This window comes from Nicotiana tomentosiformis, chromosome 2, assembly GCF_000390325.3.
Source record: "Nicotiana tomentosiformis chromosome 2, ASM39032v3, whole genome shotgun sequence".
NCBI classification, from domain to species: Eukaryota; Viridiplantae; Streptophyta; class Magnoliopsida; order Solanales; family Solanaceae; genus Nicotiana; species Nicotiana tomentosiformis.
In genome coordinates this window covers 30,831,740-30,845,945 of record NC_090813.1, presented here as the reverse complement: position 1 = coordinate 30,845,945, position 14,206 = coordinate 30,831,740, and the positions used below count along the sequence as shown (strand labels likewise).

Sequence of the window (14,206 nt, the reverse complement as noted above, 5' to 3'; positions counted from 1 at the left end):
GGTCAACTCTCCCAATTTAAAGCTTCAACAATGAAATTCCTTCTTCCAATTCTATTCCGAAATACCTGCGACCCAAAACCGACGATTCACATAAGTCAAAGTACATCATACGGAGCTACTCATGCCCTCAAACAACCAAGCGAAGTGCAAATGTTCAAAAGGACCAGTCGGGCCGTTACATTATTTCCCTGAAATCAACTTGTGATTATATGATTCTATATGCCAATATTGTTGCAATGACAAGGCAGACTTGTTCATTGCAATGCCATGTCTAGTTTACTTCTCTTCATGTCGAATAAGATAAGTCCCCGCCCTCTTCACATGATGCATTCTTACTTTATTTACCTGAAAGCCAGCTTCTTCTCATCTGAATGCTTACTTATTGGATTTAAAACCTTTGTGTGGTAAATTGTATTTGCCTGAATATTTCACATGTTAAGCTCTGCAAGTTAGTTATTTTTATTAGGCTCTCATGTTAAAGCTTCCATGTTAAGATTGTATCTCACTGGTTTCTGTCTATGACACTACTAGATTTTTATGTTCAAACCCCTGCCTAAAGCTCTTTAAACTAGTTCTGGACCATGCTTTGTTTTGAAACTTTGTTTGAAATAACCATGTTGCTCTTAATCTCTGTTTCTGGAATGATAACCATAAACTTGCCTCATAAACTTGGCTAGAGCTATTGTTGGTCACAACTTAAGAACTAATTGTTTAAGCTTCAGAGCTCTTTAATTAATTCTATGTGGAGTTTGTCATATGTATGGCTAAGTTTGGCATCCGTTTGGGTAAGTAAGTTATTCATTTGGGCCTGGTATGTTGGTCCTGCCTTCGGTATTGAGGTTTCTAAGTATACTGTCTGCACTTGGAGTTTGGGCATGCTATCCGCATAAAGTCCTAAGCTTGTTTGAAGGCCCAGATGTATTACTGGGTTATTCTACATTTGTATTGGGCCTGTAATTATTTAAAATAATCTGTAATAGCTTGTAAAACTGAATGATGGTGAAATTAGTAAAAAAGGGGGTTGGAGTATTCTAGTGCTTGCATAAAAGGGTAAAAAACTTGCCTATAGGGTCTATGTGTTTTGTTTGCTTTTTCGTTTAGCATTCCTTATTTGTTATTTCATTTAGCGTGCTTTATTTCTGTACACTAATAGAATCACGCCTATAAGGATCACACACACTTCACTCGTACACTATTCAAAGCATGTTATTACTCGCCATACTTGTTTTCTATGTCTATTACTGTGCACACTTAGACAACATGCCTATAGAATACAATAACGTTGTTTTGCTAATGGTCATTTAGATACCATGTCTATAGGGTTTCAAATAATCGATCGGTCACTTCTGTTGTCTTGGTACGTTGTTAACCTGGATATCACGACTACAGGGTCTTAATTAATTAATCAACTACTTTGTTACTTCATTATGTTACCATACATAGAAATCATGCCTATAGGGATAAGATCTTATAAAGTCAATTGCGTCTATCAACTGTTAGAAATCATGCCTATAGGATATTGTCACTCACATAAGAAGCTGTTAATTCTCGGCTTTCGAAGTTGTTTTACTGCCTCATTGCACAATATTTAGATATCATGCCTATAGGGTTGTAATGCCTTAATTTGCAAATCTGTTAACCTAAAGCTGCACTGCTGCCTGTACAATACTGAAAATCAGAATCGTCTAGAAACCATGACTATAGGACTTAACGGCTATAATGATTATTAACTCTGAAATTGTCCACTGCCTAAATCTGTCGCGTGCATTTGTTGCTTATGTGTGTGGGTTAACTTGATCCCTTTCTTGCATTTATGTGAAGTCCTATATGTTTTGAATGCGCGCTAGTTTTATCATTTTTTGAGCATCCAAAGTAAAGTCTAGAACCACCCAAATAGCAGGTTCAAAACCTCCTGGACCATAGGCATAGGACGGGTAATGCACGCATAGGACGCGATTTAGAATTGAATTAGAACACTTCAGGTAAATAACTTTAACATAGTAATTGGGTAGCATGAGATGATAGTCTGTGCCCCCTAAATAATATGAGCAACCCCTACCCTAAGGGAGTTGCAAAGTATTATTTATGTTGCACGGGGTGATCCTTTAGGCTAAAAAACTTAGGACCCCCACCTTTTCTTTATATGATTACTTATTCATACTTAGTCGTTGAATTTAGAACAATTAAGTTGTACCGTGTAATCTCTAAAGACTTGCACTGATTATCTATATGACTTAATTGTTGTCCGATTTTTTTTACACTTGTTCATAATAGAACCTTTAAATTCTTTGTCTTCTCTCTCTTATATGATCACATAGGACAATTATAATCTAATAATCTACATAGCATGAACTTCGGTTGGGACCCACAACTGTGAACTTCGAAGAGTGCCTAACATCTTCTCTGTGAGGTAATTTGAGCCCTTACCCGATGTCACGACCCAATTTAGGATCATAACCGGCACTTAGGAGCAAGTGCTCCCAAATAAGCCTCATCGATAATTTACAGAAAATCGGATAGAGTTTTTCCTATTTTAGGACTATCCAAAAATAAATATGTCTTAAAAATCAACAACACAACCAACCTATATCCACCAAACAAGTTATAATCCCCATTCATAAAATATTTCCAACACAATAATATTAACTTCATCTTCAAGTATACGATAGGAAAGTCTAATACGAATCACAAGTATATATCAATAAAAGAATACTTATGACACTCATAAAAAGGACAATGGAGCGACTCTAAGAGTTTCAAGAAAGAGACTATAACAAATAAATAACAATCTTTGCCATGCGAATAAATGCGGGGCTCACCAGGAACTGCCAATTCGTGTACTCTAATTAACGGAATTCTTACCTGCGTCTACTGATGTCTCTGTAAAAATGATAGCAGGGAGTGAGTATCTATCTCAATGAGTAATAATACTTAACCACAACCATTTTTAATAGGAGATAAGTCAGAAAATATACTTGTATATATAATAATCACAAAATTAAATGCCCTTTTTAAAACGGTAATAATAATCAGTCTCATCATGTGTTTCCTGTAATAAAATCAATTTAACAATACAGTAATAAACTCGGTAAATACTGTGTCATAGCAGATCTTTATATTTGGGAGGTTTCCAAGAAAGGATCATGTAATCTGTATCACTGTGTGAACCCCTTCGTAAAAGGAGTCAAATATAACTGTAGGTCCCTACTCGAGGGAAAACGGTAACTGTATACTAGTTCTACTTTCCCACTAGCGAGGGCTATAACTGTAATTGATAATCTGTAAATACAAGGTGCACCAGGTCTAACGAACCCGCCGTTAACTACGAGATCCTTCAAAGTCTCCTCCCATTTATATTTTTCTTTGTAAACAGTAAATATTCACGTGGAAGCATTTTCAAAATGGTACATGGCATTTCAATTCTTATCAAATCATGTAATCCAAATTCCGGTAATGGTAATCATATCTCAAGTGACAGTAAAACATATCTAGTAATAGTGAGAACCTTTTAAATAATTGTAAACATTTCAAATGAACTATTCAGTACCATATCAAGTAAAGGATTTGTCCCACATGCAATTTCAAATATTCGGTAACACCTTTTATTTTTAAAATATAGTATAAACCATGCAGGTTATGAAAACATAAATTTGCGGTAAGATTACTCATCTCTTGACGTCAACTAACCAAAGCTTAACTTCGAGTCAGATCCGGATTGCTCGGCTCGTGTATGAATCTATAAATCAATTTATAGCTTAGTGTTACCATCCACTAGTTCTGTAATTTATAATTAAGGTGATAACGAATCGCTATTTTGATTACCCACGTCTTGATTTCACTTAAATTAGAAACGGTTAGGCTGCCTATTCCTTTAAAATAATTCTCTGTATCCTCCATTCCTGACTTATATCTACTTTAATGAACTACTCTATTTTATTATGAAAATTCCTACTTAGTGCATTACAGTTAAACATCGAAATAAAATCTTAGAATCCCAATTTCACTTAGCCTGACCAAGAATCTAACGAGACTAGTTTAAATAAAAAAATGTATTGCTATCTCTTTTTTTTCGTTTTCTTAAATCCCAATTTGATTCCCAACTCTTAATCAAATTACAACCTCATATTTATTCAAACTTTAAAAATAATACTACTTCAAATAGGAGGAAACATATATGTAGTTACCTGGAATTCTACTGTTGAGGGTCAAGATATATATTTAATTCTTCAAGTAGAATATGGTATGGGATGGAGCACCAGAAACCTTTCTGCTTTGATGCCTACGATAACTGAAGGTTTTTTTTTTTTTTTTTTCTTTCACTTTTTCCCAAATCCCTTTTCCCTCTTTTCTATCTCACGCCACTTTGGACCAAATGGGTTACGGCCCATTAATTTCATCCCTTCATTATATACACATGTTTTTTTTTCCAATTTGTCTTGTATTATTTGTTTTTTTAGCTAAAGACTTGTATGACCTTATTAGAATATAAGGTATACACCCGATCTTTGGTGACATGGACTAGTTCTAATCAGAGTCATTTGCAAATAAGTGCCTTAACGCACCTTAAAACCATTACGTGGCGACTCGTCTCTTTTAATACCCATCGAAGTCCGCTTTCACAAGAAAATGGGGCGCGACAGCATGTCGACTCTACTGAGGATTTACACTTAGGCTCTTACCATAATGAAGTTGACTTGTGTGGATTATTTGATGACATGAACATCCCTTCCCTTATTTTCTTCATTTGTTTAAATTGCTATGACATGCATATCCCTTTCCCTATTTTCCTTTATTTAAATTGCTATGACATGAAATATCCCTTCCCTGTTTCCCTTTTATTGCTATGACATGTACAAGACTGCTATATCATGTTTTTCCCATCCCTATCCCCTTATTTGTTTCATTTAATTCTCACACGTTTTCACGAGTTAAACTAACTTCCCTCTGTTATCTTTCCTTTTTTCTTTTCTTTCTCTTGTTCATCTTTATTACTTACTATTTTACGCACTTTTATCATGTATATTTGGCAATGTGTTACTATTTTGCATAAAGCATGCTTTCAACATCATACTCCACTCATGCTTATTATCAACATAGTGGCGCTTGATGAGTGTCCGCGCTTTCCTGAAATTACCCTTTTAAATCAGAAAGGCTTATTTGCGATAGACTAGTCGATCGGCGGTGCAGTCGACGGTCCCGTGCCTTTCCTTCTCAAGTTGTCCACTTGAGAGTACTAGTCTATACCTTTCTAGAAAACCATACTTCGATTTGAAATATACACGCATCATGCTAAACCTAGTACGGATTGAGACGTCATTGACATAACAACCTGCTTAGATGAACCTTGTCCAAAGTCCGACGGGATTTTCATAATCCTAAAGGACACCATCATATTATGTGCATTACTTGGAGAAAACGTGTCAACATGCTGATCATTATTGCATAAATAGTGGAATCTGGAGGGAGAAATGGCTAACTTTTATTTGTTTGTAGAAAATAAAGCACGAAATTCTCAGGTTCGGTATGGTCCAGAATATCCCGCTTTTGCTAATTGACTGGTGGAAATACCTTGCACCTTGTGACAGAACCCATGTGAGGAGAGCATTTTATGACCTGCCATCTTTGCTGAACATTCGACCAAATAGGGAACTGATCGAGGCTGCTACCATGTTCTGGGACGAGAAGAGAGCTGTTTTTCGATTTGGCAATATAGAAATGACTCCTCTCCTGCAAGAAATAGAGTGTTTAGCTAAGTTACCATGGGATAGTCCAGGACTATTGGTGCCAGAGAATTGCATCCCACGCGATTTTCTGAAGATGTTGGGTTTTAAGAAGAATGACGAGCTGGTATGCCTGAAGAAATCATACATCCCCTTTGAATTTCTCTATGAGCATTATGGTCATAGCAAATCATATCGGCTTCATTATGAGGAGCTAGCCATTACCTCTTTAGGATGGGTGCATCACCGGGTTTATGTTTTCATAGTCTGTTTTTTGGGTTTGTTGATCTTTCCGATGCAAGGGGGAAGAATTCATACTCGCTTAGCCATGGTCGCCAGGACCTTAATGGAGGGTATCGAGGGGCAAAAGTACACTATCATCCCAATGATCTTAGCTGGGATGTACTGCGCTCTAGATCGGTGTAAGCATGGGTCCGGACACTTTGAGGATTGTAACCTCTTACTACAAGTTTGGCTTCTGGAATACTTTCAGAGGGGTGATTATCGCCAAGAGCTTCTACGAAGGCCACTGAATGACTACATAGCCAGTCATCATCCAAAGAAAATGACATTCATTCCAGTCAGGTTTGCAAAGCCTGGAAATGCTGTAGGCTGGGGTGCATTTCTTCAGCAATCTGATAGACGAGCAAATGCATTGGATGTTTGAATGGTTTTCTAGTAGTGAGTTCATTATCAGATCCAAAGGAACTACTCACTTAGTACTGATCAGGCTACGAGGCATCTACCCTTACGCTCCTATAAAAAGGCAAGCTAAAAGGAAACGAGTCATACCTCGGGTTTCCAACATGGTTCAGTATAAGGCAAATTTCAAAGGGGATTCCATCCCGTTCAAGTTCGAAGCACAACACATGTACAACCAAAAGATCATCGGGGAAGGAGATACTATTGAACCAGACATCTATCATGCCGATCATATGTACTACTATCTCTCAAGGTTGGAAGACGACATAGTTGGGGACGTCAAACCGGGAGTCAATATGAAAGATAAGATCACAGATGAGGTGGCTGAAGCACACGTGAAGTATAAGAGGTTACGCATATCACGACCCAAAATCTACTATAGGTCGTGATGGTGCCCACCGTCGTCATTAGGCAAGCCAACGATGAATTGCCAACTTAATTATTTATTTTATTATTTTTTAAATCATGAATTTTATTATATAGAGAGATCGATGCATCAAAAATCGTAGATACGCATGATTTAAGTAAAATATAAAGTAAAGGTAACTCAATGGTAAGCAAAATCATAAAAAAAAATTTCTAGAACACCTCAAAATCCGGTGTCACAAGTGCATGAGCATCTACTAGAAGGTAAAATGGCAATCCCACATCTGTCTGGAATACAAGATAGACATGATAATATAAATAATTATGACGAAGACTCCGTATGCTGCGGATCGTAACATGTAATGCAGCTCACCGTAAAGTCCCCGCAATAGCTACACCCTTGCGCCCAAAAGACCACCAGAAATATATATATATATATATATATATATATATATATATATATATATATATATATATATATATACACCTGCACAATAAGTGCAGAAGTGTAGCATGAGTACGTAAATCAACATGTACCCAATAAGTATCTAGCCTAACCCCAGAGAAGTAGTGACGAGGGGTCGACATCGACACTTACTAGTGGTCCAATAAATCAAGTATAGTAGAAAGTAAACAAGTATGAGGTATGGTAAATAAACAGTGTAAACAAGTATAGGTACGTGGTACGATCCTCCTATGAACAGTAAACACAAGTTCTCAAATATCGATTACCTCCTCAACCGGAGTATATATAAAATGGTCCCCACCAGATAGGTCGTCACAACTCAAATCAAGAAAACTCACGGATACAGTGGCTTCTTGTCAAATATTATGCACGATTCCACCAAGGAGAACGACCTGATCCCATAGGAGTGTTTTATAGAAATGCCGAGGCAAATGGCCCGATCCCATAAGAATATGATACATGATACTGTAGAGGCGAACATCCCGATCCCATAAGAGTGTTTTATAGAAATGCTGAGGCGAACGACTTGATCCCATAAGAATGTGTTACAACAATATCCCACCGAGGTGAATGGCCCGATCCCATAAGAGTGTGGTACATAATCCTGCCGAGACGAATAACCTAATCCCATAAGAGTGTGATGCATAATCCTGCTGAGGCGAACGACCCGATCCCATAAGAGTGTGGTACATAATCCTGCCGAGGCGAATGGCCCGATCCCATAAGAGTAATAAGACTAACGGATCCTTGACCCCACTCACGAATATACGTATGAGTTATGAAGTTTAAGGAAAACTTAGCAATGAATACGCACAATGCGGGAGAAATTCGTCAGGGAAGCACAATTTTCACAGCTAATCAAGTAGATCGTCCAATTTCAAAAATAGCGAGTCCATTACTCTACGCAAATCTAATCTCAGGTCGTAATGCGAAATAAAGTAATTAAACATGCAAGAATAACTCAAATAGTACAGTTAAAGCATGGCGTGAATCTAAGTCTACCCGGACATAACCAGAAATTCTAGCATACACACGGACACTCGTCACCTCATACGTGCGTAGCTCCCACAACATGTAGCATATAATAAGAATAACACCTACGTGGTATATTTTTCCTCACAAGGTTAGACAAGAGACTTATCTCGCTTCGAAATCCCCAACTCCAACGCCTTTCTAACACTTCAAACCGATGCCAAATGATCCAAAACTAATCAAACAACGTGCAAACCAATCAAAAGATACTCCAATACTCACAATTTAACAATTAGAAACAAATTATCAACTCCTCAAGAAAAGTCAACAAAGTCAACCCTCGGGCCCACGCGTTCGGATTGCGAAAATTATTAAAAATAATTATTACCCATAACTTATATAGTATATATTCTAAAAATCATCTAATTTCATCTATGAATTGACTCTCAAATCAGGGATTTTCATCTCATAACTTTAGGGCTCAAAAACCCTAATTTTTACAATCCCAACACGGATAAAAATGATAACCAATGAAAATAATCATGAAAAATTATCAAAATAAAGGTCAGATATTTACCCCTTTGTTGAGATGAGAACAACGCCGTGAAAATTACCTCAAACGGAGCTCTAGAACTCAAGATATGCTCAAAATACTAAAATGCTCGATCTATCCATTTAAAATACTATCCATGTAATTTTTGTTCTTTGCCTTCGCAGGACACCTTCGCGTTCGCGAAGAGAAATTTTTTGCGTTGACCGATCAACCCATAAATCCTTCTTCGCGTTCGCGGAACCTCTCTCGCATTCGCGAAGAACAAAGGTTTGGAATTCAATGATTCTTGTTGCTATGACTCCGTAATTACGATACAGATCTAATGGTTTAATCAAATCACAAATCAAAGGTCGTTTGCTTAATATGGTATCCTTTATACCTAAGTAAACGACGCTGAAATATCAAATAAGAGCGCGACACAACCCAAACACATTCGAAACACATTTGAGGACCTCGAGACCCTGTCTAATCACACAAACCAGTCCCAAAATATAACACGAACCTACTCGAGGACTCAAATCACACCAAACAACATCAAAACCATGAATCACACATCAATTCAAGCCTAATAAACTAATGAACTCTTAAACTTCTAAAACTTATGTTGAACCATACTAAATCAACCCGGAATGACCTCAAATTTTGCATGCAAGTCCCAAATGACACAACATACCTATACCAATTTCCAGAACCATAATCCGGATCCGATATCAATAAAGTCAACTCTCGATCAAATCTATCAACCTTTAAACCTTCAATCTTCCAACTTTTACTAAAAAGCATCAAATCAACCTACGGACTTCCAAATCCAAATCCGAACATATGCCTAAGTCCAAAATCATCATCCGGACCTAATGAAACTATCAAAACTCTGATCCGAGGTCGTTTACTCAAAATTCAAACCTTTATCAATTCTTCCAACTTAAAGCTTCCGAATTGAGAATTATTCTTCCAAACTAACTCTGATCTTCCCGAAAATCTTATCCGACTACACGTGCAAGTCATAATACATGAAGTGAAACTACTCAAGGTCTCAAACTACCAAACAATATGTTATAGCTCAAAATGATCGGTCGGGTCGTTACAACACAAAAGGGTGTTCGAGTTCGAAGCTAAGCATCTGGAACAACATAAAATGAACATGGAGGCGATAAGGGAATGGAAGGAGATTGCCAATAAGTCGACATAGAGGTTAGAATATCTAGAGGAAGGATTGATGGAACTAGAAGGGAAGATGAGAAAGAGGCTTTGGGATTGTCAAGGCATGGACGATGATGAAGGAGGGAAGCTGGCCAAGGCTTATTTGCTACTGGACATGCGCGATCTGGGGAATGTGATTGATGGGGTCAAGAGAGCCAAGCATGGAGAAGGTCCTTGAGGAACCAAGTAGAGTAGGAGATAATGCCTTTTATTGCTTTCTAGATTAGATTAGATTATGATGTAATAAAGCTTAATGCCATTAGTGACTTTATTATTATTGTCGATTTAGTGAAAGATTGATTTGGCTTATTTTCGCACTAATGAAATGAGACAAACGTTGGCATGAATTTTTTCCAAGTCTATGTGTCGCTTAGGCCTGCCTCAGGCACAATGAGGTCCCCAAAATTAGGACGCGAATTAATTATTGCATGATCTTATGTGATACATATTTAAATATTGCAAATACTCTTTTACTTTGTCTTATTGACTTGATTACCTTTTGCTTTTTCTTTCTTTTGATTATTGCCATTCCCAAAGGTTAGTTCGTGCATTCTCAGCATACCACACCAGATCCAAAGGTCCTCCACCTCCTCATCCACCTAGCGACCCGAAAAGTAAAGGCAAAGGGGAGATGGATGATTTAAGTGGTATTCGAAAAGACAATGCTACCATGGCAGAGAATGTTGAAACCTCAGATAGGAGAAGTATGGAAGTATCAGGGCCCATTTTAAATTTCTTAAACTCCCTAAAATTTCTTTTCTCCTTCCCTTTGTTCAGCCCTTCGATCCCTTAACTTATTTTGCATCGCCCTCGGGACTATCCTGATAACTTCGGATTTTGAGTCTGAATCATTATGGAAACAAGTCCTGCGACGACGCATTTTTCTACGTTGTCCCCTTGCTCGACTTCGAGAACTCCCACTTGGAATAATTCGAACTTGTCCCTGTTCAGCCATAAGTGCAATAGGACCAAAGAAATAATAAGAATGGCTACAACCATTCAATGTGACAACATATATCACACTACTTGTAGAAGGATATGAATTATGGGATTAGGACTAAAATAATTTCCTATTTTAAAGAGACAGTGACTCCTCTTAAGACCAATTCTCATAACACATAAATTCATAGTCTTAGCAAAGTACTTTGACAGATCAGTGTAAAGATGTCACATGAATCCTTTCTACCATATTATTTTACTTAGAGTCAAGGAAGCACTGCATCAAATTCTGTTAATAATCAAGCAACAACAAAATTTATATATAATGATGCCATATCATAACCATTCACGTTGGGGAAATATTAGAGAAACAATCTCTTTTGGACTATCCATTATCAAGTAGTTATTCTTTAAATCAAGTGCAAAAAGACAAATTTATATATATTGATTTACCACACTTTAAAGTTATTTTCTGAAAATTTACATTTCAAAGATCAATAAATCCAAACATAAGAATTGCACCGTAAAGTCCCATTATCATGGACCTCAAACTTCATCTCTTCTTATATTCATAAAGAAAATAAAAGACTTCTCCTAATTAAAAGAGGCACTTGCCTTTTTCGGAAAAGAAATTTTTTTTGATGATTCAGTTATTGTAAATGCATTATGTCCCACCCATGGACTAGCAATAAGACATCATCAATTTATAGTCAAAGTAAAATTTTCTTTCTATTCTCATTAGTATAAAACGAGAAGCCGAATCTTTCAGAAACCTTGTATCTTCTAAATACTTGTACATCAGATTCTTATCTTGTCATACAATTAATATCAAGCCATGATATATTACTATGGACAAATTTATAGTTGCTGCAATAAAAAAAAATAATTCATGGCAGTAGCAAAACAATTTCACAAAATTTTATGAATATACATATATCTACTTGGTGGCAGACAAAAGACAATAGCAAATATTTGGAAGACATACAAGACAAGATTATGAAGCAAATTACTCTCCTTGAATTGAAACGAATCCTTTCCGTATTCAATTAAAGTCAAGTAAGGAGAAGTCATTCAGGAAATGCTATCAGGGCAAGGACAACTTTTTACACAAATCGCAAAATTAACACTGATTTAAATTTAATTGTGTATTCATCTCAATAGAACATACTTCAAAGGCTCTTGATACCAATGAAGATCTAATAGTAGCAAGGACATACTTCAAAGGCTCTTGATACCAATGAAGATCTAATAGTAGCAAGGATATCGAATTTGTGTATATAGTAACAACAACGAAAGATCGTTAAAATTTGTGTAATAGAAATTGCTCCACGCCGATTCTATTTCACTTTGAAAATAGAATTTTTGATTCCACAAACTAAGTGTCCTCTGTGTATTTCTTGTGAGAAGAAAGGAAATGAGTTCTCTGTGTTTTTCTTGTATCTTTGAAGAGTACGTATTATTCCCTTTTATTCAGAGTTAAGGAAGAAAGCAATTCTGAAGAAAACTATTCCCACCCAAAAATAATAACTGTGTAGAATATGCTCCCACAAATTCAACATGTGGAGTAACTTCTCATAAGAGATTATTTAATCTTATCTATTCATAAATGGGTCGGGTCAGACCACATGGAGCGACCCGCGACCCAAATTGAAAATAAATCCAACACCATACATCAAATATAAACTAAATATATATTAGAGATGGGCTATACACAGACTATTGTCTTTAATTGGAGATTAATAGGGGAATATTGATCTTTAAATATTATCTCCTTTTTTATCTTTAATACAAGTTGCTAGACATAGGTGACTACTGATACGGGTATTCAAATTACAATCATGCATTGAATAAATGAAGTACACTAAATGGCTCCTCCTATAATTTAAAGGTCTAGCTTCAAGATATTAGTGCTCTTCAAATATATGCATACTCAATCTCATCCAACCTGTACTTATCTCCTAGTCTCCAACAGAACATGTTCATGGAAATCAACCATATCTCAGTCCCAACCAATTGCTACGAGGAAAGAAATATGTACAAGAGGAATATAATCTTCTTGTATAGACATTCTTCCTCCTAACTTCCCTCTGATCATGTCTGCAATTGTCTAACATATCAGATCAAGCAAGCTCTTTAAGGTGAGATAGTTGGCAACCTATAAAAACATAAGACAAATAATTTACTGCAAGTGCAGTGTATACTTAACCTCAACAAAAATGATAATTCCCAAATCAGGAAGAGTATTAAAATGGAGGGTAGTTGTAGTCATTTGCAAATGCTAACAACAACATTTAAACAGAAATGTAAAATCATTATAAAAGAACCCAGTGACTGCAATATATAAAATATAAATTTAACAGTTAAATATAAACACATTAAAAAAAATTGTCAGCCACTCAACAGGATTCAAAATGCCAAGCAAGAACTCACGGGGATAATATCAAAAATGTAAACAGAATGTGTTGCAGGCAAGTCGATTGATATAACATTTGTTTCCTAAAAAGGCAACAATTTAGTAAGACCACAAGTTCTAAAGTTAATTATTATTCTTCATTCTAACTTTACAATTACAAGCATGTCTTCTAGCCCATAGTTTTAGAATGAACAACAGAAATTGATCACGCCCAATTATGCCTTGTAAAAAGGATTAAGTAGTTGCTGCAAATATAATTCGGTTCAAGCCCGGAATCGAATTCCACAGAGAACTAACCTATTTACTATAATTTTTAACAATGCTAGTGATAAACTCACACAATTTCCGAATGCAAGATTTTTAATAGATCATAAGTGAAATTTATTTATCTAATGAAAAATGACAACAAAATTAGCAATAATCAAGAAAAAGGTTGAATTCAAAGGTAAAAGGATCTAGGGCTATTGATTTCCCCAATTGCCGGACTAATTCCTGATACGTTAGCTATAATCTCGCCGTAATACTCTATGAGGATTATGAGTTCCAGGATACCGTAATTATCTCTCGATCAATTACGATAATTTACTAGAAGCATTCTCTCGAACTACTCTAGTTAATAATTTATGCAACTCAGAATTATCCCACCAAAGCTTTGTTATCTCTAATCCAATATTTAAATTCAAGTAATTAATCTTTTAACTTATCCGAAAGTAGTATTGTTCAACAACAATCTAACCAAGTGTTCTTTCTCAAGCAACACAAGATAACTAGACACGATTAATCAAGGGCCCTTTCAATTAATCACAACACAACACATAGTTAAACAATCATAGAATAAGAACGACTCAATTATATCTAAACATAGTCAAAACTTC

The 14,206-nt window shown here is 36.1% G+C and overlaps 1 long non-coding RNA gene across 1 annotated transcript; it reads right to left on the bottom strand.

Moving 5' to 3' along the window:
- Positions 1–2,668: 2,668 nt before the first annotated feature.
- LOC138904429 (uncharacterized) lies at positions 2,669–4,420 on the bottom strand. Its single transcript, XR_011413438.1, has 2 exons — positions 4,185–4,420; positions 2,669–2,880 (listed from the first exon to the last, which is right to left on the bottom strand). It is a non-coding gene; the product is annotated as an uncharacterized lncRNA (long non-coding RNA).
- Positions 4,421–14,206: the final 9,786 nt, after the last annotated feature.